Raw genomic sequence first — 21,741 nt, forward strand, 5'->3', positions numbered from 1 at the left:
CTAAAGTCTAAAGGCTCCATACTTATGAAGTGTTTTGACCTATGGCAAAAGTCAAGGCTTTGCCAATCTTTAGCCAGTCCTCATGGAAATTGGAATTTTCTTTGTTACATGCTGAAGATTGCCGTTCAAAATGGCCAACAACTAGGTGATATTCTTCAGCAAACAATATTCTTTGAAGTAATTTATCTTTTGTTGTTCTGCCAGTTTCCATACTGAATGCAGAAAATTGGTCAACTTTAGGCATGAATTTAATGCATTAAAAATTCAATAAGTTCTGGAGTAACTCAGCAGGTCGGCCAGCATCATTGGAAGACCTGGGTAGGGCACGTTGCTTCAATTATCCAGCTGTTAATACTTCCTGGGTCCCCATTATCACTAATTGTATTCTTGGTAATACATTTGCTGAGGTGTTCTGATCAGCATCTCCTTTTGTTAACCTGATCCTGAACTTTACTGCTGTCTGTCTCACAGCAATATCAGAATTTTTTCTTCCCTTCAGCATTTTCCTGTAATTATCGTGGCAGCCTCAATGTGCTTCTCTAATGTGCTATCGATTACATTTTTCTAGCTGACAACTGCTTGACTTTTACATGGCACTGCATCTGTGAAATTCTGTAAGGCAGTCATTACTGGATGTGAGGTTTCTTTTGTTTTACAACATACAAAAGGAACAAACACATTGCCAATCACCATAAATTAAAGAAATTGTCAAATTATATACGTGCATGAAGCAAGGGTGGTGCAGTGGTAGAGTTGTTGCCTTACAGCGCCAGAGACCCGGGTTCGATCCTGACCACGGGTGCTGTCTGTAAAGAGTTTTATACTTTCTTCCTGCAACCGTGTGTGTTTCCTCCGGGTGCTCCAGTTTCCTCCCACACTCCAAAGACGTGCAAGTCTGTAGTTAAAGGGGCTTCTGTAATTCATAAAACTTCCCTAGTGTGGAGGATAATGCGAGTGTGTTGGGATCGCTGGTCGGCGCAGATACAGTGGGCCGAAGGACCCATTTCCGCTCTGTATCTCTAAACTAAACTAAATTAAACAATGACGTCTGTTTTCCGGGCCCCCACCTCCTCATCTTTACTATGGGTGTCCAGTCACTCTACACCTTTATCCCCCACCAGGAAGGTCTTAATGCCCTCCATTCTTCCGCGACTGCAGAAACAGCCAATTTCCATCTACGAATACTCTCTTCCCCACCTGGCGGAGCTGGTCCTTAACTTTAACAACTTCTCCTTTGACTCCTCCCATTTCCTCTAAATCAAGGCACTCGGATGGGCCCCAGCTATGCCTCTCTTTGTTGGGTACATCGGGCAATTGCTGTTCCAGGCTTACGGTGGCCCGATTCCCGAACTCTACCTCCGCTATGTTGACAACTGCATCGGTGCTGCCTCCTGCACCCATGCAGAACTCACTGACTGCATCAACTTCACAACTAATTTTCATTTTGCACTGAAATTCATGTGGACCATCTCTGACATCTCTCTACCATTTCTGGATCTCACCGTCTCCATCACAGGAGACAGATTATTGACCGACATCTACTATAACCTACCGACTCCCATAGCTATTTAGTTCTCCCATCAGTCTTACTGTCTCCGACTATATTCTATCTTTGTCCTGCCCACTCCGCTGACATCAGCCTGTAGAAGGGTCTCGACCTAAAACATCACCCACTCCTTCTCTCCAGAGATGCTGCCTGTCCCACTGAGTTACTCCAGCATGTTGTGTCTACCTAAACAAAACAATGGACGTACAGAATGCATTCTTGGATGGAATCACATCCGATTGTCTGCCTACTTCCTTCATGACGTTACATTCAAAGTGGAACTCTGACAGAATGACACTCACTCATCACCACTTTGCACTCTGCTTGGATTAAGTTCTTGGAAGGTGAGAGAGGGGGGGGGGGGGGGGGGGGGGGTTGAGGAGGGGGCGGAGGGACTTGAACCAACAGGCTTATTAATGATGAGCCAAGGCTGTCATATTGCCATTTGAGCTGGTGGAATCACACTCCAAATAAAACATTACAACCATATAACCATATAACAATTACAGCACGGAAACAGGCCATCTCGACCCTTCTAGTCCGTGCCGAACCCTTTGCATCTTTGACAAATCTATGATGATGAGGAGAGAGGAGGTTATGGAGTCATACAGAGATGGCAAGGAGCACACAGGCAAGAATATGGGCCGCTCAGCCCACCAAGACTATGGTGCCAATCAAAAACCAATCCACACTCCACCCTTAGTAATCAAGAACTGGTCAATCTCTGCTTTAAAAATAGCCAATGACAGCCTCCACAGTTGTCTGTGGCAATGAATTCCACAGATTCACTACCCTCTGGCTAAAGAAATTCCTACTCAACTGTTTTCTGAAAGTACTTCCTTTTATTCTGAGGCTATGACCTCTGTTCTTAGAGTCTCCCGCTAGTGGAAACATTGTGGACAAATAACCTACCAACACACATTTGCAAGAAACTGACAAGGTCACGAGAAGATCATACAGATTTGTCATAGACATGTTGGATTTCAAGTCCAGCTGAAATGGAAAAGGTTGATTTGAACAGAATGCAAATCCACAACGTGTTTGCAAGGTTAGTTAATGTAATACTCTGGCTTCAACTTAAATACAGTTCTGGGACTTTAAAAGAAGTAACGATTGGTTCCAAAAAGATTAAAATCTACCAAACTCTGAAGCAGACAAACCACTGGATGTTTCTTCCCAGCTGCTATGTGGCAAATAAACCATCCTATCGCCAACTAGAGAGCGGTCCTGACCTCCCATCAACCCCTCAGATTGTCTTTAATCGGACTTTACTGGACTTTATCTTGCACTCATTGTTATTCCCTTCATTCTGTATCTACATTGTGGATGGCTTGATTGTAATTATGTATAGTCTTTCTGTTGACTGGATAGCATGCAACAAACAAGCCTTTCACTGTATCTCAGTACAAGTGAGAACAAACTAAATTAAACTAATGCTGTAAAAATAGTTTTGGCAATTACTCTGAAATAAGTTCTGAGGGCTAATTCAAGTATTCACTCTCCATGGGGTTCCAGGATATTTTTGGGAGTCTCTTGCAATGAAGGATTGCTTTCTTCAGCAGTGCGGCATACGAGTAGGAGAGACAAAATAATCTCAGGGCCATTAGAGCAAATTGACTTTTTATTATTTTCTTTGATTAATTTTGGCTGGGAGCTATCAATAGACTAGAGGTGTGGAGGCAAGATATCAAAACTCTCTCCACTTTTCAAATGGCGCGAGGAGATGGTGCAATTTAATGGTGGACATCTGAATGTGCATTGACACTGCATGGGGGAAACGGGGCAGGCAGAGTAAGAGTTCAGAACAAGAAGCCTCGCTCAACATGGGTTTGGGAAACGCAAATCGCAAAAGGAATTACTGTAATAATTGCCAACCAAGCTGCTTTATGGATGCAATTAGTGTAATTATATGTTATGGATTAAAGACTGGCAACGCAAAGTAAGAACAGTTTCCTGCCATTCATAGCCAGCAGCAGGTCTGAAGCTTGGCTGTGATTGACTTTTCTGATAGTCAGCGGACGCAGAAGATAATTACGTTTTCTTCTTCAGGGGATAATTGGAATGAAATGAGTGGAGTAAGGACTCAACTCTGGCAATAAACTGCAAAGAACAGTTTTTAAAGAAAAATGCTTGATATTTTATGTTTTCAAGCTGCAAAGAGTTTTTTGTTCCCTCAGGCTAATATCTTTTATCAAGGTAAATCTGAAATCTGACATTTCCAACGTAACAATTACCCTCGAGAAAAAGGATGGGTAACATTCCGGGTGGGAACCCTTCTTTGGAAGAAGGGTGTAAATTCAAACTAGTTTAGTTTTGTTCCTCCACCCTTCCCTCCACCCCTGCAATCAGTCAGAAGAAGGGCCCGACCCAAACGTCACATCCTTTTTCTCCAAAGATGTCCCCAAAGAGTTACTCTACTTTGTGTCTATCTTTGGTATAAATCAGCATCTGCTGTTTTACAACAATTACACTGACCCTGCAACTACAAGAATCCATCTGCCGAATATTACTCCAGTTTGAGGACATCTTGGAACAAACAACTTTGTCATTAATATACTCTGAGGGGGGAATACTGAATTACCTATGCAATTTTGTCATTATTAAACTGATTCCATCAAACCAGTGTTTGCACACTTAACCTTACAAAAAATACCGGTAAAGCTGCACTTGGAGCACCTTGTGAAGTTCTGGTTGCCATCAATGGAGGGCACAGCAATAGAGTTGTTGACTCACAGCACCAGAGTCCCAGGTTCGATCCTGACCACGGATGCCGTCTGTGTGGAGTTTGCAAGTGTCAACCCTGTGACCGCATGGGTTTTATCTGCTTGCTCCAGTTTCCTCCCATAGTTCAAAGACGTGCAGGTTTGTCGGTTAATTGGCTTCAGTAAATTGTCCCGCATGTGTAGTATAGAAGTAGTGTAGAACTGGGTGATCGCTGGGCGGTGTGGACTTGGTGGGCCGAAATTTCCACGCTCTATCTCTAACACTAAAAACAACGCTACTGTAGTGAAGGTGGTCAAGAACATGGTGGTGCAGCATTGGAGTTGCTGCCTCACAGTGTCAGAGACCCGGCATTCAATCCTAACTACAGGTGCTGTCTGTACGGAGTTTACACATTCTATCTGTGACCTGCGTGGGTTTCCTCAAATACTCTCATGATGTATAGGTTTGTAGGTTAATTGGCTTGGCATGAATGTAAATTGTCCCTAGTGTGTGCGTTGGATAGTGTTGATGTGCAGGGACTGCTGGTTGGTGCTGTCTCGGTGGGCTAAAGGGCCTGTTTCCACACTGTATCTCTAAACTAAACTAAACTACTAGGCATTCCTGAGTCCTTGCATTCATCAAAGGTAAAAGGGTGTCCTTTGTTTCACAACTTATTCAAATGACGTTAGCTTGAACAGCGAGGCACTCTTTGATTGGACTACAAGAAACACAGCAACATGAATCTATTCTGTCCTCAAGCCTGACTACAGGTGCTGTCTGTATGAAGTTTGCACGTTCTCCCTCTGAGCGTCTGGGTTTTCTCTGAGTGGTTCGGTTTCCTCCCACACTCCTAAAGACATGTGGGATTATAGGTTAATTGGCAATCTGTAATTCACCCCTAGTGTGTAATGGGATAACTAGTCTGAACAGGTGATCCATGGTCAGCGTGGACTTGGTGGGGCCGAAGGGCCTGTTTCCACACTGTATGGCTAAACTACACTCAACTCCCAACTAAAGAGAAAAATGAGCCATCTGTGGTTAACATGGGAGGTCAAGGAAATTCTGAAACTAGAAACTACAGCATAAAAAGTGACAAAATATTGTGTAGACCAGAGGATTGAGATTCAGCAGCGAGAAACAAAGCAGTTGATGAGTAGATGAAAAATTGATTAAAAAAACTGGCAAGCAATATCCAAGCAACAGCAAGGGGTTTGATTGATGCAAGAAAAGGAAGAGTGGTCACTGGGTGAGAGTGAGACTGGGGAATTAATAATAAAAATCAAAAATATGGCAAGGAGGTAAAATCAATATGTGTCATCAGTCTGATTCAACCAGGTTGAAATAAATGGTAACAATGGCTGCCACAATGAACAAGGGATATTAAAAACTAAAATAGAACCAAAAAACTGCAGGTGCTGGTTAATACATAAAAGGATGCAAAGTGCTGTAGTCACTTAGTGGGTCAGGCAGCATGTCTGGAGAACATGGATAGGTGACTTTTCGTGTCAAGGGCATTCTTCAGAGTCTGAAGTGTCTTGACCCAAAGCGACACCAATCCACGTTCTCCAGAGATGCTGCCTGACCCGTTTAGTCACTCCAACAATTTGTGCCCTTTGATTCAAAATTGCAACTAGGGTCAGACAGGTTGCTGAGTACCACGACACCTTTGCTTGCACCACCAAGGGGTCCAAATGAGAGTCGCTGCTGAAATTTATAGTTTAGTTTAGTTAAGTTTAGTTTAAATTAGAGATATAGCATGAAAACAGATCCTCCGAATGAATGGTCCGCGCCGTCCAGCGATCCTCGCACACTAACACGATCGACGCACACTAGGGACAAATTACAATTTTACCAAGCCGATTATCCACCAAACCTGTACGTCTTTGGAGTGTGGGTGGAAACTGGAGCTCCCAGAGAAAACCCACACAGGTCACGGGGAAAACGTACAGACTCGTGTAGTCAGGATCGAAGCCGGATCTCTACTGCTGCACCACCGTGCCGCCAATAGTTGGTTGAAGTTTTTCAAAACTCACGGAAATTATCGGCAGATTGGAAAATTATAAAATTGATTCTATTGTACATGGAAGGAGACAAGAAACGGACAAACTATAGGCCTATGAGCTTAACATTTGCTGTAGGCATGAAGCTGGAGACTATAATTAAATAAGAAATAGCTGGTCTCCGACAAGTTCAATGAAATCTAATGATGTCAGCGTGGTTTTATGAACAGAAAATCAAGTTTGACAAATTTGAAAGAGTTGTTTGCGGATGTAACAATAAGAAATGATAGAGGGGAACCTGGTAGATGAAGAGTGTGTTTGGATTTTAAAGACATTTGTCAAGGTGCCACAATGAAGGCTGGTGCATAAGATAAGAGTTCATTTTACAGTGGGAAGCGCATTAACATGGACCAGAAGGATGATTATTACAGAGAAGGAGGAAGGCTGGTATTAAAAGGGTCTTTTTCAAGTTAGAAACGGACAATTAGCCAAGTGCCTCAAGGATCATTTCTTGGCCTTCAATTATTTGTGATTTACATTAACGATCTTGAGGAGAGGGCAGAGTGTATCGCATCTAATTTTTGCCACAAAATCAGCATATTCAAACACAAAAAAACCCCCAGAGCAGTACAACACAGGAACAGTGTCTGAAGAAGGGTCTCGACCCAAAACAGCACCTATTCCTTTCCTCCAGAGATGCTGTCTGACCCGTGGAGTTACACCAGCTTTTTGTGTCTATCTTCGGTTTGAACTAGCATCTGCAGTTCCTTCCCACACAGGAACAGGCCCTATGGCCCACAATGTCCATGTCGAACATGAGGCCAAGTTAAACTAAACTCCTCTGCTGCACATAATCCATACAAACCCCTCATATCCACGTGCCTCTAAAAAGCCTCTGAAATACCACTATTGTGTTTGCATCCACCATCAGCACGTTCACTTGCCCCAGAAATCGTCGTTAAACATTGTCCCTGGCACTTTAAAGCATTGTGGATTTGGATTAGCCCAGCAGAGCTCCTTTCACAGCCCATTAGGTTGTCTGTCTCAGTTTGTTGCTGTGCAGTTATTTATTTCTAGTTTCTGCGAACTGACGCAGTTAATGGTAATGAAAATGTTAAAATTGTCATTACTATGTAGCAGGCTGTGAAACCTTCTTAATCACTACATTATCTCCAGGGTGTATGCTGTGCAGTTTTTAAAAAGCCGACAAGGTGCAGAGAAGATTTACAAGGATGTTGCCAGGGCTCAAGGGCCAGGACTATTGGGATAGGCCGAGTAGGAAAGGACTTTATTCCATAGAGTGCAGGAGGATGAGGGGAGATCTTATGGAGGTGTACAAAATCATGAGAGGAATAGATTGGGTAGAATGCACAAAATCTCTTGCCCAGAGGCAGGGGAATCAAGAACCAAAGGATTTGGGTTGAAGGCGAGGGAAAGATTTAATAGGAACCTGAAGGGTAACTTTTGAAGTGTTTTTCAAATAATATGCTAATGCAAGTTAACACTCTTAGCAGAAGGGAAAATCAGAAATATCAAAATGAAGCCTAAATTTCCAGGACAGACGCGAAATACTAGAGTAACTCAGCAGGACACTTCTTCAGATTTTTGATTTTGAAGAAGGATTCTGACTCGAAACATCACCTATCCACTCTCTCCAGAGATGCTGTTTGACCCGTTGAGTTACTCCAATGTTTTGTGTCTACCTTTGGTACAAACAGCATCTGCAGTTCCTTTTCATTAGATACTGAATTTCCAGGGTTGGCAAATGGAACAAAGTAAGTGCATTGAGCCATTTATTTCCAAAGCAATACATGACAACACGTCTGGTCTAGATTGTTAAAAACCCATTTCCATTTTTGCTTGGGTCATAACATGCAGCAAAGATGAAGAGATTTGAGAACTACCTTTAAGTTGATTTTATTCTCTTTATGTCGCAACTTTAAGATGTAATGAAGCAATTATTATGCAGAAACTTCATTGAAAAATGTTCCTCCAACTGAGGAGAAATCGACTCGGGTTCTTGCAAAATATGGCAACCTTAATAAGAATATATATTTTTACACAGCTAATCTTCACATCGCCACAATGTGCAATGGAATGCAAGGTGAGCGCAAATGGATTTCTTTGTATTTATGCATCAGAGCAACTGATCATTGGTTTTCAGAACAAACACAAAGCATGTTACTGTGTTTTCATTTTTAGTTCAGAGATACAGCATGGAAGCAGGCCCTTCAGCCAACTGAGTCCGCGCCGACCAGCGATCACACATTCACACTAGTTTTACATTCTCCCACTTTCGTATCCTACACACTAGGGGCAATTGACAGAGGCCAATCAATTTTCAAAAATGGACATCTTTGGAATATGTGAGAAAATCCCTGCACTATGAACTTTTGCCAACAAACTGCAAGGTTGGTTTAGAAACAAAGAACTGAAAATACTGGTCAATAAACAAAAGGACTCAAAATGCTGGAGTAACTCAGTGGGTCAGACAGAATCTCAGGAGAACATGGACATGTAACATTTTGGGTCAAAACCTTTCGTCAGACGTGGCAGGATTGGTGTGCATGTTTAGCCTGAATTCGATCTTTAGAAAACTTGAGAGCTAAAATTAAATGTCCCTCAGCAGCAGAATTATTTTATGATGGTGTAAAAAGATGAGTTACATGGACATTTTAGGAAGAAGGAGGTCCAAATGTAGAGACAAGGAACTGCAGATGCTGGTTTACACAAGAAGACACTGTGCTGGAATGGCTCAGCAGGGCAGACATCATCTCTGGAGACCATGGGTGTTTTGGATCTGGTCCATTCTTCAGAGTGTGTGTGTGTGTGTGTGTGTGTGTGTGTGTGTGTGTGTGTGTGTGTGTGTGTGTGTGTGTGTGTGTGTGTGTGTGTGTGTGTGTGTGTGTGTGTGTGTGTGTGTGTGTGTGTGTGTGTGTGTGTGTGTGTGTGTGTGTGTGTGTGTGTGTGTGTGTGTGTGTGTGTGTGTGTGTGTGTGTGTGGGAGAAAGCAGGCAGGGAGGATGGGCTGGATAAAGCCTGGTGGGTAACAGGCCAATACAGGTAAGGAGGGTTGTGTGATGGGCAGATTGTCATATGACCCAGATAGGACAATGAAGTAAGAATTTTATCGTCCTATCTGGGACATACGACAATAAAACACTCTTGAGATGGTTGTACAAAGGCACAGATAAAAAGTCAGAGGTGTGAGGCAAAAGGATTGAAGAGTTGTGAATTGTGATGAGTTTGACAGGCTGGGCCTCTACAAGCAGGATGGAACCTCATGGAAACTTACTGAATAGTGAAAGGCCTAGATTGAGTGGATGTGGAAAGGATGTTTCCACCAGTGGGAGAGTCTAGGACCAGAGGGTACAACCGCAGAATAAAAGGATGTACCTTTGGAAGGGAGATGAGGAGGAATTTCTTTAACTAGAGGAGGGTGAATCTGTGGTAGTCAATGCCACAGACGACTGTGGAGGCTGTTATTGAGTAGTTTTAAAGGGGAGGTTCTTAAGGATGTTAAAGGTTATGGGGAGAATACAGGAGAAGAATGGAATATAGGGGAGATTATATAGCTCAGGCATGGTTGTATGGTAGAGTAGACTTGATGGGCTGAATGTCCCAATTCTACGCTATGACTTATGAAGCTAGATGAAGGAATGTAGGGGGAAGAGGATGGGGAGTGGGAGCAGAAAAGTTGGCCCTAAAGGTTTTATATGTTGGGGGTGATAGATACCTCATTACCCTTGCAGAGTCACTGGCAGAGCATTTGATGTTGGTGTCAAATCAACTTTATGTTCGTATGTACTTGTAGGGCGAGATACATACAATGAAAAATGTGTTTTCAGTAGCATCACAGGCACAGAGACATAACACACAAAAACATAAATCATGCATGAATTACATGTAAATTCAGACAATTAAAAGAAAAAAATACTATGCAAAGAAAAACATGGAATTATCACAAAACTCAATTGGCAAAACAAATCTGTAGTGTTCTGTTGCTGAGGTAGGATTGGAGTTGTTTGGTCAGTTCAAGACCTGATGGTGTAGAAAAGCCAATCGTAGAGAGTCATAGAATGGTGCAGCATGGAAATAGGCCCTTCGGCCCAACTTGGTCATGCCGACCAACGTGCCCCATCTACACTAGTCCCACTTGTCACAGCTTGGCCCATATCCCTCTAAACCTGCTTCATGCACGTATCTGTTTAAATCCTTCTTATATGCTGGGATAGTTACCTCCTTTGGCAGATTGTTCCATACAGCTACTGCCTTTGTGTAAAAAAAAAAAAATTACCCCCAGGTTTCTATTAAATCTTTCCCCCTCATCTTAAACCTCTGTCGTCTGGTTCTTGATTTCCCTACTCTGGGTGCTTACACGATCTAGTCCTCTCATGATTTGGTACACATCCATAAGATTACTCCCCATCCTCCTGGGCTCCAATGAATAGATTCCAAGCCTACCCAGCCTCTCCCTATAGCTCAGGCCCTCTAGTTCTGGCAACATCCTGGTGCACTGTTGCTGAACCTGGTAGTGTGGGACTTCAGGCATTAGTACATCCTACCTGATGGTATCAGTGGTAAGATGGCATGGCACAGATGGTGAAAGTCCTTGATAGGTATGGCCTTCTTGAGGCAGTACTCCATGTTTCTACTCTGGAGGGGAGGGCTATGCCCATGATGAACTGGGCAGAGTCCATAACTCTCTGCCTTCAAATTCGCTGCCGAACTTTGCTGACATGTGTTTGACCATCTTTTTTTTCGGGTATGATTTCCCCCAAATTGCCTTCTCTCGTTTCTGTGTGGAATTATTGTCCTTTGTGGTGTTTTCAAACTCTCTGTGTTTTGTTTCCCTTGATAATCCCAAATATCTTATTGTTATCATTTAATTAGATTTTAGACTGAATTTAATGAGACTGAATAACATGACCACTGGTTCATTAGGACAGACTGTAGTTGTGTGGAGCGTGTTCACGTAAATGGTCATAAAGTTCAGATTCAGTGACAGTTTCTTCTCAGCTGTTATCAGGCAGCAAAACCATCCAACGGTCCTGACCTACCATCTACCTCATTGGAGAATATTGATTGGACTGAAGAAGAGTCTTAAACCGAAACGTCACTTGTCTTTTTTTTTTCCAGAGATGCTGCCTGACCTATTGAGTTATTCCAGAATTTTGTGTCTGTCTTTACTCGGACTTTATCTTGCACTAAACATTATTCCCTTTATCCTGTATCTGTATACTGTGGATGGCGTGATAATAAGCATAAATAGTCTTTCAGTTGAATGGATAGCATGCGCCAAAAAAGCTTTTCACTATACCTCGGTACATGTGACAATAAACTAACTTTTTTTTAAAAAGTTCCAGAACAACACATGCAAGATCAAAACCACAAGACATACTATAGGAGAAAAATTAGGCCATTCGGGCCCATCAAGTCAACTCTACCATATAAATATGGCTGATCTATTTATCCATCTCATTCCCAATTTCCCACCTTTTCTGCATAACATTTGACACCTCTACTAATCAAGAATCTACCAATCTCCACTTTAAAAATACCCAATGACTCGTCCTCCACAGCCGTCTGTGGCAATGAATTCAACAGATTCTCCCTCCTCTTTTCCATTTTGAAGGTACGCTGTTTTATTCTGAGGCTGTGCCCTTTGGTTCTAGACTCTCCCACTAATCATTCTCTTCACATCCACTCTATCTCAGCCTTTTATTATCTGGTAGGTTTCAATGCGAATTCCTCCTCATCCCTCTTAACTCCAATGAAAATAGATCCAGAGCCTTTAATACTGTGAGAGGAATGCATAGAGAAACTAAACTATTGGAGCAAATGAGTCATATTCTGTTGTGCTGCTGCAAGCAAGTTTCATTGTGATGTTTGGGAAAGATGACAATAAAACACTCTTGACTCTTGGGTGCAGTTACCCAGAGAAATTATCCTTCTAGTTAAAGAGATGGTGTGTGTGAGGAAATAATAGCGAGCCTGAATGTTATGAGCTTGGATCAGGGGCAGGGGCACACCTCGCAATGATGTGGATACGGTAAACTGATTATTTTCTCTTTAAAGGCCACCCTTGTTAAATAAGTGTGAATGTAAATTGACAATGCAATGGGGAAATGATTGTTTCATTTGAAGAAAGACACTTGTTTGTAGTTTTGGGGAAGGGAGATGAAAGTATTTGAAAAGTGCAGGAAGTAATTGAAGGCTTAGCTGGATGATGTACAAGAACATAATGATGGGCTTCAATGGGCTCAGGGTCTTTGTCTCATTCTTTTCATGTTCCTTTTTTCTGGTGTGTTTAAAACCTAAAAGAGTGTCGAACACAAACTAACTGAAGCTGAATGTGGTACCTAATGGATTTGCTTTTCGTGACTTCCACAACCTGTTGTAAAGATGCATGTTATTTTTGTATCTTTACTCACCAACTACAGAGTTTTGTCTTTTAATTATGATACATTATGCTTTTGTTGTGTCGTCCTAATTGTTTTATTTAATGAGAGTGAATTAAAAGCGGAGTTAAAAATATTAATTCACAATAAAATAAACTTAACAGAACTGACTGCAAATTAAACTAACAAAAATCAATTATTTGTAAACAAATTGCCAGCACCTTTTTTTTAAATTGGCCTGAGTAACTTGGCTTTCTGAGTGAGTTAGCTTAGGTTTATTTCTAATGTCACTCAGTGAGTCACGCAGCATCTCTGGAGACAATGAATAGGTGTCATTTCGGTTCGGAACACTTCCTCAGGAATAATGCTATACATCAATGCAATGAAGAACCACAAAGTCACAAAGCCTTCGGCCCAACCTGACGACCAAAATGCCCCATCTAGAGTAATCACTCTTGCCCATGTTTGGCCCATATTCCTCTCAAACTTTCCTATCCATGTACCTGTCCAAATGTCTTTTATGTTGGTGTAGCTTTGGTGCATTATCATGCCATGGTCTTGAAAGAGTGAAATGCGGCACAGTGGCGCAGCAGTAGAGTTGCTGTCTTAAAGAGGCAGAGACCCGTGTTCGATCCTGACCTCGGGTTTGTACATTCTCCCTGTGACTACATGGGTTTTCTCTGGGTGCTCCGGTTTCCACCCACATCCCAAAGACGTGCAGGTTTGTAGGTAAATTAGCTTCTGTTAATTGCAAATTGTCCCTGGAGTGGAGGATGGTGATCGCTGGACTCATGGGCCGAAGGGGCTGTTCCCACGCTGTAGCTCTAAAGTCTAAAATTCATGCCTGAACCAGTTTATGACGCAAATGGACAAGAGCACTGCAGACCAAATTAAGAGTTATACTTTATGCCAAAAGACCTACGGAGAAATGTACATATAGTCCAGAGTGTGGTGGGAGAGTAGAGGGGCAAAGATGCTGGTTTACACAAAAGGAGACAAGAGGCTGGAGCGACTCAACGGGTCAGGCAACATCTCTGGAGTAACATAGATGTGATATTTCGGGTCAGGATTCTTCCTCTGAAGAAGGGTCTTGACCCGAATTGTCACCTGTCCATGTTACTCAGCAATGCTGCTTGACCCGTTGAGTCATTGTGACCTTTTCAGGAGAAACAAGTCTATATTGCAAAATGGAACCGCACGAACTTGTTAAATTTATTAGTAAGTCTCAAACGTTGTAACATTCCCTTTAGAAGAATGAGGATTTACACAAAAAGCTGGACTCACTCAAGGGGTCTGACAGCATCTCCGGAGAAAAGGAATAGGTGACGTTTCGGGTCGAGACCTTTCTTTCGACTGAGAGTCAGGGGAAAAAGTAATGAGAGACATTGACAGTGAAATAGAGAGATATTAGCAAATGAATTAAAGATATGCAAAAAGCAACGATGATCAAGGAAGGGTGGAGCTCACAATGGTCCATTGTTGGCTGTGGGCTAGGTGTTAATGAGTTATACAGACAGTGAAACATAACAGGACAACAGGGAAATTAGTATGGTTACTTGGGCGTGGGAGGGATGGAGGGAGAGGGGATGCAAGGGTCACAAGAAGTCAAATAAATCAATATTCATACTGCTGGGTTGTGAACTGCCCAAGCAAAATATGAGGTGCTGTTTGAGGAGTTGCTTCTTGTGCCATGGATTAAAGAGAAAATGTGGAAGTGGCAGGAGACTGGATGTTCAGGATCCATGTTTGGTTTCTCCAGAGTATATTATTTTAGTTTAGTTTAGAGATAAAACGTGAAAACAGGCCTTTCGGCCCACCAAGATGGCTGACCAGCGATCACTGGTGCACGAGTTCTATCCTCCACAATTTACAGAACCCAATTAACCTACAAACCTGCACAGCTTTGGAATGTGGAAGGAAACCGGAGCACCAGGAAAAAACCCACACATTCACAGGGAGAATATGCACTCTGTACAGTCAGCACCAGTGGTCAGGATTGAACCCGGGTATCTGGCGCTGTCAGGCAGCAACTCTACTGCTGCACCACCGTGAGCACTGAACGCGTTACACAAGATTAGATTTAAATGAAAGTAAATCATTCCCACCACCCAACAAGAACCGCACAAAGAATGATACACTGATAATACTGAAATTCAGAAATCTCTGGTTGGCCTGCTTTTGGAGTATTGGATGCAGTTCTGGTCAACCCATTACACGAAGGATGTGGATGCTTTGCTGAAGGTGCAGAAGTAGTTTTGAAGAATGTGGTGTGGATTAGAAGGCATTGGCTATGAGGAGATTTTGGACGTATGAATTGTTTTCCCTGGAGCAACAGAGGCTGAGAAGAAACCTGATAGACGTTTTAAAATAGGAGGCATAGACAGGTAGACAAGCAGATCATTTTTCCCAGGGAAGAAATGTGAAAGTGTAAAGGACATAGGTTTAAGGTAAGAGAGGGCAAGTTGAAAGCAATGCACCGGGCACGCGTTGTTTTCTTCCACAAAGAGTGATGGGGCCCTGGTGGAGTGGTGGTAGACTCAGTAGCATTTGTTAGCCAAGAGGGTTTTGGATAGACACATGGATATGTCGGGAATGGAGACACATGGATCATGTGCAGGCAGAGGAGATTAAGTTTAACAACAGAGGGAGGGACAAGTGGAAAATTCTCAAAGTTTCACATTTTCCAGACACTAAAATTGACACCAATGTGAATAGGTAATGCCAATGAAATTCACTCTCCATGTACGACCCCATGATAACTACCATCTCGTTTGTAAATACCAAAATTGTGTTTGAAAACCTGGAATGGAATTCAGATTAATGACTTTGTAATGCAGTGAAACGAGATGAAACACAGACACCGGACAGTGAATGGGAAGAGGGCTGAAACTGTATTTGCTCGGGTCATAAAAGATCCAGTATTTTATCAAACATTTCGGGTGGCACGGTGGTGCAGCGGTAGAGTTGCTGTCTCACAGCACCAGAGACCCGGGTTTGATCCCAACTACGGGGTTTGTATGGTCTCCCTGTGGCCACGCGAGGTGCTCCGGTTTCCTCCTGCACTCCAAGAACATGTGGGTTTGTAGATTATTTGGCTATGGTTAAATTGTCAATTTGTCCTTGGTGTGCAGGATAGTGCTAGTGTACGGGGTGATCGCTGGTCGGCCGATGGGCCTGTTTCTGCGCTGTATCTCTCGCTAAAGTAAAGACTCTCTAAACTCTGAAGTGAGTTGCAATCTCTGTTTTTCATGGCCAGGGATGCTGGACCTTAAAATGAAGTCTGCTGAGCTATGACTGCATTGCAGGCAGGGAAGGGAATCAGTCATCAATAGTTGTCACCAGCTAGATTGGACTGCAATCAGGACTGGATGAACTGATCCTTGAGTGGAAGTTACGCCTCATCAGACCTGTGGCAGACTGATGATCATGATGCTTCACAAGTATGCACGGAACTCAGCTTACAGCTTTGAAGTATTGGAGGGAAAGGGGAGAGTATTGGTGTGTCAACTGTTACATTAAGGTTATCGATGGCATTTCACCACAGAATAAAGAATCCAAGTTGTAGATTACTCACTAAATTCCAAGGGAAGATTTCTTCACAGGGCTGGCACGGTTGCTCCCTTACAGCACCAGAGTCGTGGGTTCGATCCTGACTATGGGTGCTGTCTGAATGGGGTCTGCACATTCTCCCTGTGACCACTAGGTGCTTTATTGTCACATGTATGTGAAAACACAGAGTGAAAGTATTCTCTTACATACAGTAAAGTGTTGCTATGCCCAAGCATAATCCCCGATTAGCAAAGTGTGCACAAATAGTGCACTGAGACCCGCTTGCAAGAGGCGCCAGATTTTGGCACCATTTTCAATGTCCGGTCCGTGCTCTGGGTCTTATCAGATTCCACCCATCTGCTAATCAAATCCCACCCCCTTCCCCTCACCTGTGTTAACCATAGAAGCTATAAGATCTTTGGTGTTAACCTTCTACTTCCCAGCCTTTCTCTATTCCAGCTTTCTGCCCTCTCCCCACTACTACTTCTTCTGAAGAAGGGTCCTAACTAGAGACATCACCTGTCCATTTCCACCACAGAGTTCTTCCAGCAGCTTGTGTTTTTCAATTGGTCATTTAGTCTCCTTGAATCAAGCTTTAGTTTTAGAGATACAGCGTAGAAACAGGGAGTCCATGCCGACCAGCGATCACCCGTACAATAGTTCTATCCTACGCACTCAGGACAATTTATAGAAATCAATTAACCTACAAACCTGCACGTCTTTGGAGTATGGGAGGAAACCGGTGCACCCGGAGAAAGCCCACGCAGGTCACAGGGAGAACGTACAAACTCCATACTGACAGCACCCGTAGTCAGGATCAAACCCGGGTCTCTGGAGCTGTGAGGCAGCAACTCTTCCACTGCACCACCGTGCTCCCTGAAATCTGGAGTTTTATTCCCTCAGAAAATAGTTAACACCAAAGTGGAAAAATAATTGTGTGACTATTTCTAAGGAATCTGCTGAAGAACAGTTCTGAATGACATCAAATTTAACTTTTCTTTCGGTTCTTTTTCTCTTGTAGGATCATGCACTGTAGTGTAATTATTTGCAAACAGCCAGAAAGAATGTCACAGAAGTTTCTAATCCAACTGCAGAGACTGCTCTATAATTAAACAATGGCAGTGGCAGGTTCATTAATCTTCACTTTGAGACAACAGTTTAGGTCTGCTCAACATGTCAACACAAGGTCGACGCAAAAAACTGGAGTAACCCAGCGGGCCAGCCAACATCTCTGGAGAAAAGGAATGGTCGACCCGAAACGTCACCCATTCCTTCTCTCCTGAGAAGCTGCCTGAGCCGCTGAGTTACTCCAGCTTTTTGTGTTTATCTTTGGTTAAAACCAGCCTCTGCAGTTCCTTCCTGCACACATCCCGAAGGTCTGCTGTCGTGCTGTGTGCAATGGGATGGTCTCCCAGTGGGCCCCGACTCTACCCAAACAGCAGGTCCCACTTGCTCCCGCCCGGAGAGGGAAGCCACCCGCCTGCTCACCCCCACAGGCTGGGAACTGGAGAAGATGGTGAAGGGAGTTGGCCATGATGGCGGACGCTGGACAAAAGGCCCAGTAAGAAGAACCAAGGGGGGGGGGAAGAGATCTTCCCTTCCGCGCCCTTGAGGTTGGCTGAGGGAGACCCCCCCCCCCCCCCCCCCCCCCCCCCGGAGAACAAGGGTGAAAGAAGGCCATGCAAGAAGAAGGGCAATGGTTCACAGGTTGACCAGGATGGAGGTGACAGCTGCACTGCGCTTTTATGGCCAATTGTAGCTGGGACTGTAACATGGTCCCAAAATGGCGACTCTTGCATATGGATTTAGTGAGTTGTTCTGTACATTCTGTACTAACCAGGATATTGTGCTCATGTGGGCTGATAGCCTTGGTGAGCTGTATGCAATAAAAGCTTGTCACTGTTGCTTGGTAGACGTGGTAATAAAGAAACCATTGAACCTTTGACTCTTTGTACCACTGTAGGTTACAAAGCTGTGGTGTGGAGCATCAATGATGAATTCCCAGGTGAAAATCTAATCTTCACAGGAAATCTGGTGTTGACATTCAACCAGAATGAGCTGAACTTTTTGCCTGGGAGTCTGCTGCCAGTTGCGATCATCTCTACTAACACATACACCAAGCACTCCGAATATTTGCCATGACAAGATAATGAATAATACAATTCGCCAGGTATTAGATACATTATTAATTGCTGTCTCGTCAATTTTAGCTTTAATTTCAATTGTAGAGAGGCCATTGGGTGTCACAGTGGTGCAGCAGTAGAATAGCTGCCTCCCACACCCAGGTTTGAACCTGACTACAGGTGCTGTCTGTACGTAGTTCGTACGTTCTCCCTGTGACCACGTGGGCTTCCTCCTGGTGCTCCGGTTTCCTCCCACATTACATGCGGGTTTGAAGGTTATTTGGTTTCTAAATTGAACACCAGAGTGTAGGATAGAACTCACAAAGCAAGTCTGCAAGTTCATGTGCACCTTTTTGTCAAGAGTCGTAAGAGCAGGATTAAACCATTCAGCCCATCAAGTCTACTCTGCCTTTCAATCATGGCTGATCTATCAACCCCATTTGCCTTCCTTCTCCCTGTAACACCCGACACCCTTACTAATCAAGAATATGTCAATCTCTGCCTTAAAAATACCCAATGTCTTGGTCTCCACAGCTGTCTGTGGCAATGAATTCCACAGATTCACCACCTTCTGAATAAAGAAATTCCTCCTCATCTCCTTACTAAAGGTCTGTTCTTTTATTTCAAGTCCAATGTACTCCTCTGATCTAGGACTCTCCCACTAGTGGAAATATCCTCCCCAAGTTCACTCTATCCAGGTTACAGATTCACCACCATGTGTCTGTGCCTCTGTCTCCATGCCTGTCTCTGCATCTGTGTGCACACGCTCAATTATGTATTCTGCACATTTATCTTCATTTAGAGATACAGCGTGGAAATATTCCCTGCAGCCGAGCAAGTCCAGCCGACCATCGATCACCCATTCACACCAGTTAAATGCCATACCATTTCCCCACTCCCAACACAGTAGGGGCAATTTACAGAGACAAATTAAACTACAAACCTGCACGTCTTTGGGATGTGGGGGGAAACGGGAGCATCCAAAGGAAACCAACACTGTCACAGGGGGAACGTACAAACTCCGCACAGACAGCACCTGAGGTCAGGATTAAATCCGGGTCTCAGGCGCCGTGTGGCAGCAACCCTACCGCTGCGCCACCGTGCCCCCCTTTGATAAGATTATAAATGGAGCAAATTTTGATGAAGCATTTTTGTGCAGTTGCGCAGTTGGTATATGACAAAACAAGCAACATCTTAAACATTGAAACTATTCCGATAAAAGACATTAAATGTTGGAGAGAATCAGCGGGTCAGGCAGCATATCTGGAAGCATATCTGGAACTACACACAGAAAGTATACTAACAGCATTACATACAGAACCAACAGATACTGCAAGTGCTGACAACATGAAGCAGTTTGCAAGTCCTTGCACTGAATTTCACGAAAAACAGAATGAAGGAAATCAATGTAGAAGATGTTGGAAATATGAAGAAAATGGATGAATATTTGGAACAGATAAACTGGAATGTCTTCAACACCCGATATTATGGAATGTTCTCTTTAACTACAACATTTTATATTATTGCTCTCCCCTACTGAGGGTAGTTCTGATGAAGGGTTGCAGACCCAAAACATAGACCGTTTCTTCTTGCACAGACGTCTTGGTCTGGGAACAGTTCTGCCCAAGACCACAACAAATTGCAGAGAGTTGTAGATGTAGCCCAATCCCACATAGACCAGACTCCCCACCACTGACTCCATCTACACTTCACGATGCCTCGTTACTACAGCCAACATAAACAGAGTCTTGTCCCACCCCAGTCATTACTTCTTCTGCCCGTCGGGCAGAAATACTGAAGCTTGAAAGTGCGCACCACCAGACTCAGGACCAGCTTCTTCTCATCTGATATCAGGCTTCTGAATGGTCCTTCCATAAGCTAGGGTTCTGTCAGATTCACCTTTACCCCATTGCGGATATTGGATTTGTCTATGGAACTGGTGCACTACAATGCGGAGAACTATGTATCTTCCCCTGTGCTTGACCCATTGTATTTGGGTTTGTTTTGATATGTAGTGTAATCTGTTTTGATTGAATAGCATGCAAAACAAAGTGTGTCACTGGACCTCAGTATACCCGACAAGAATAAACCTAAACCGAAGCCAACATCATTTCATGGAGTGTGGAAACAGGCCCTTCTGCCCAACTTTGCCACGTCGCCCAACATGTCCCAGGACCTGTCATTCATTATTGAAATCTGCCCTCTGCAGTTTGGGATCCTAACTTGAAGACGCATCTTATCATTTTCCATGACTATGTCAACTAAACAAATCCTTGACATGTATCCGTTCAAGGAGAAAATTAAATATTCTTCATTTTTGATTAGCTCTGGCTTAGAGGGAGTTAGATGTGGCCCTTGTGGCTAAGGGGATCAGGGGGTATGGAGAGAAGGCAGGTACGGGATACTGAGTTGGATGATCAGCCATGATCATATTGAATGACGGTGCAGGCTCGAAGGGCCGAATGGCCTACTCCTGCACCTAATTTCTATGTTTCTATGTTTCTATATACTTATGAAAAAAATAGATACAGTGATAACACTTAACGTGGTAAATATTTCTGGGGATTGTTAACACTTCAGTTTAGTTTGAGATACAGAATGGAAACAGGCCCTTCGGCCCACCGAGTCCGCACCGACCAGCAATCACCAGACATTAACACTATCCTACACACATTAGGGACAATTTACATTTTATACCAAGCCAATTACCTACAATCCTGTACTTCTTTGGAATGAGGGTGGAAACCAACGATCTTGGAGAAGATGCACGCAGGTCACTGGAAGAACATACAAACTCCGCACAGACAAGCGTCGGGATCGAACCTGGGTATCTAGCGCAGTAAGGCAGTAGCTCTACCTTTGTGCAACATTCCACCCACTGTTGGTAATTGATACTGTGAAACCTATCTGTTATCATAGATCCAAACCCCAATCATAGCTATAGCGCATGAAAACAGGCCCTTTGGCCCAACTTGCCCACACTGACCAACATGCCCCATGTACACTAGTCCCACCTGCCTGCTTTTGGCCCATATCCTTACAAATCTATCCTGTCCATGTAACTGTCTAAATGTCTCTTCAACATGTTGATAGTACCTGCCTCAATGACACCCTCCAGCAGCTTGTTCCATACATCTAGTGCCCTTTGTATAAAAAAAGTTACCACTCAGGTTTGCATTAAACCCCCCCCACCCCCACTCCTCCCCTAACTTTAAAACTATGTTCTCTGCCACTGGTTCTCGATTCCCCTACTCTTGGCAAAGGACTCAGTGCGTTTACCCTATCGATTCCTCTCATGATTTTATACACTTCTATGAGCCTATTCCTCATCCTCCTGTGCTTCAAAGAATAAAGTCCTAGCCTGCTCAAACTCTCCCAAATGCATAGACCCGCAAGTTCTGGCAACAGTAAATCTTCTCT

The sequence above is a fragment of the Leucoraja erinacea genome, chromosome 5 (genome assembly GCF_028641065.1).
Source record: "Leucoraja erinacea ecotype New England chromosome 5, Leri_hhj_1, whole genome shotgun sequence".
NCBI lineage: Eukaryota > Metazoa > Chordata > Chondrichthyes > Rajiformes > Rajidae > Leucoraja > Leucoraja erinaceus.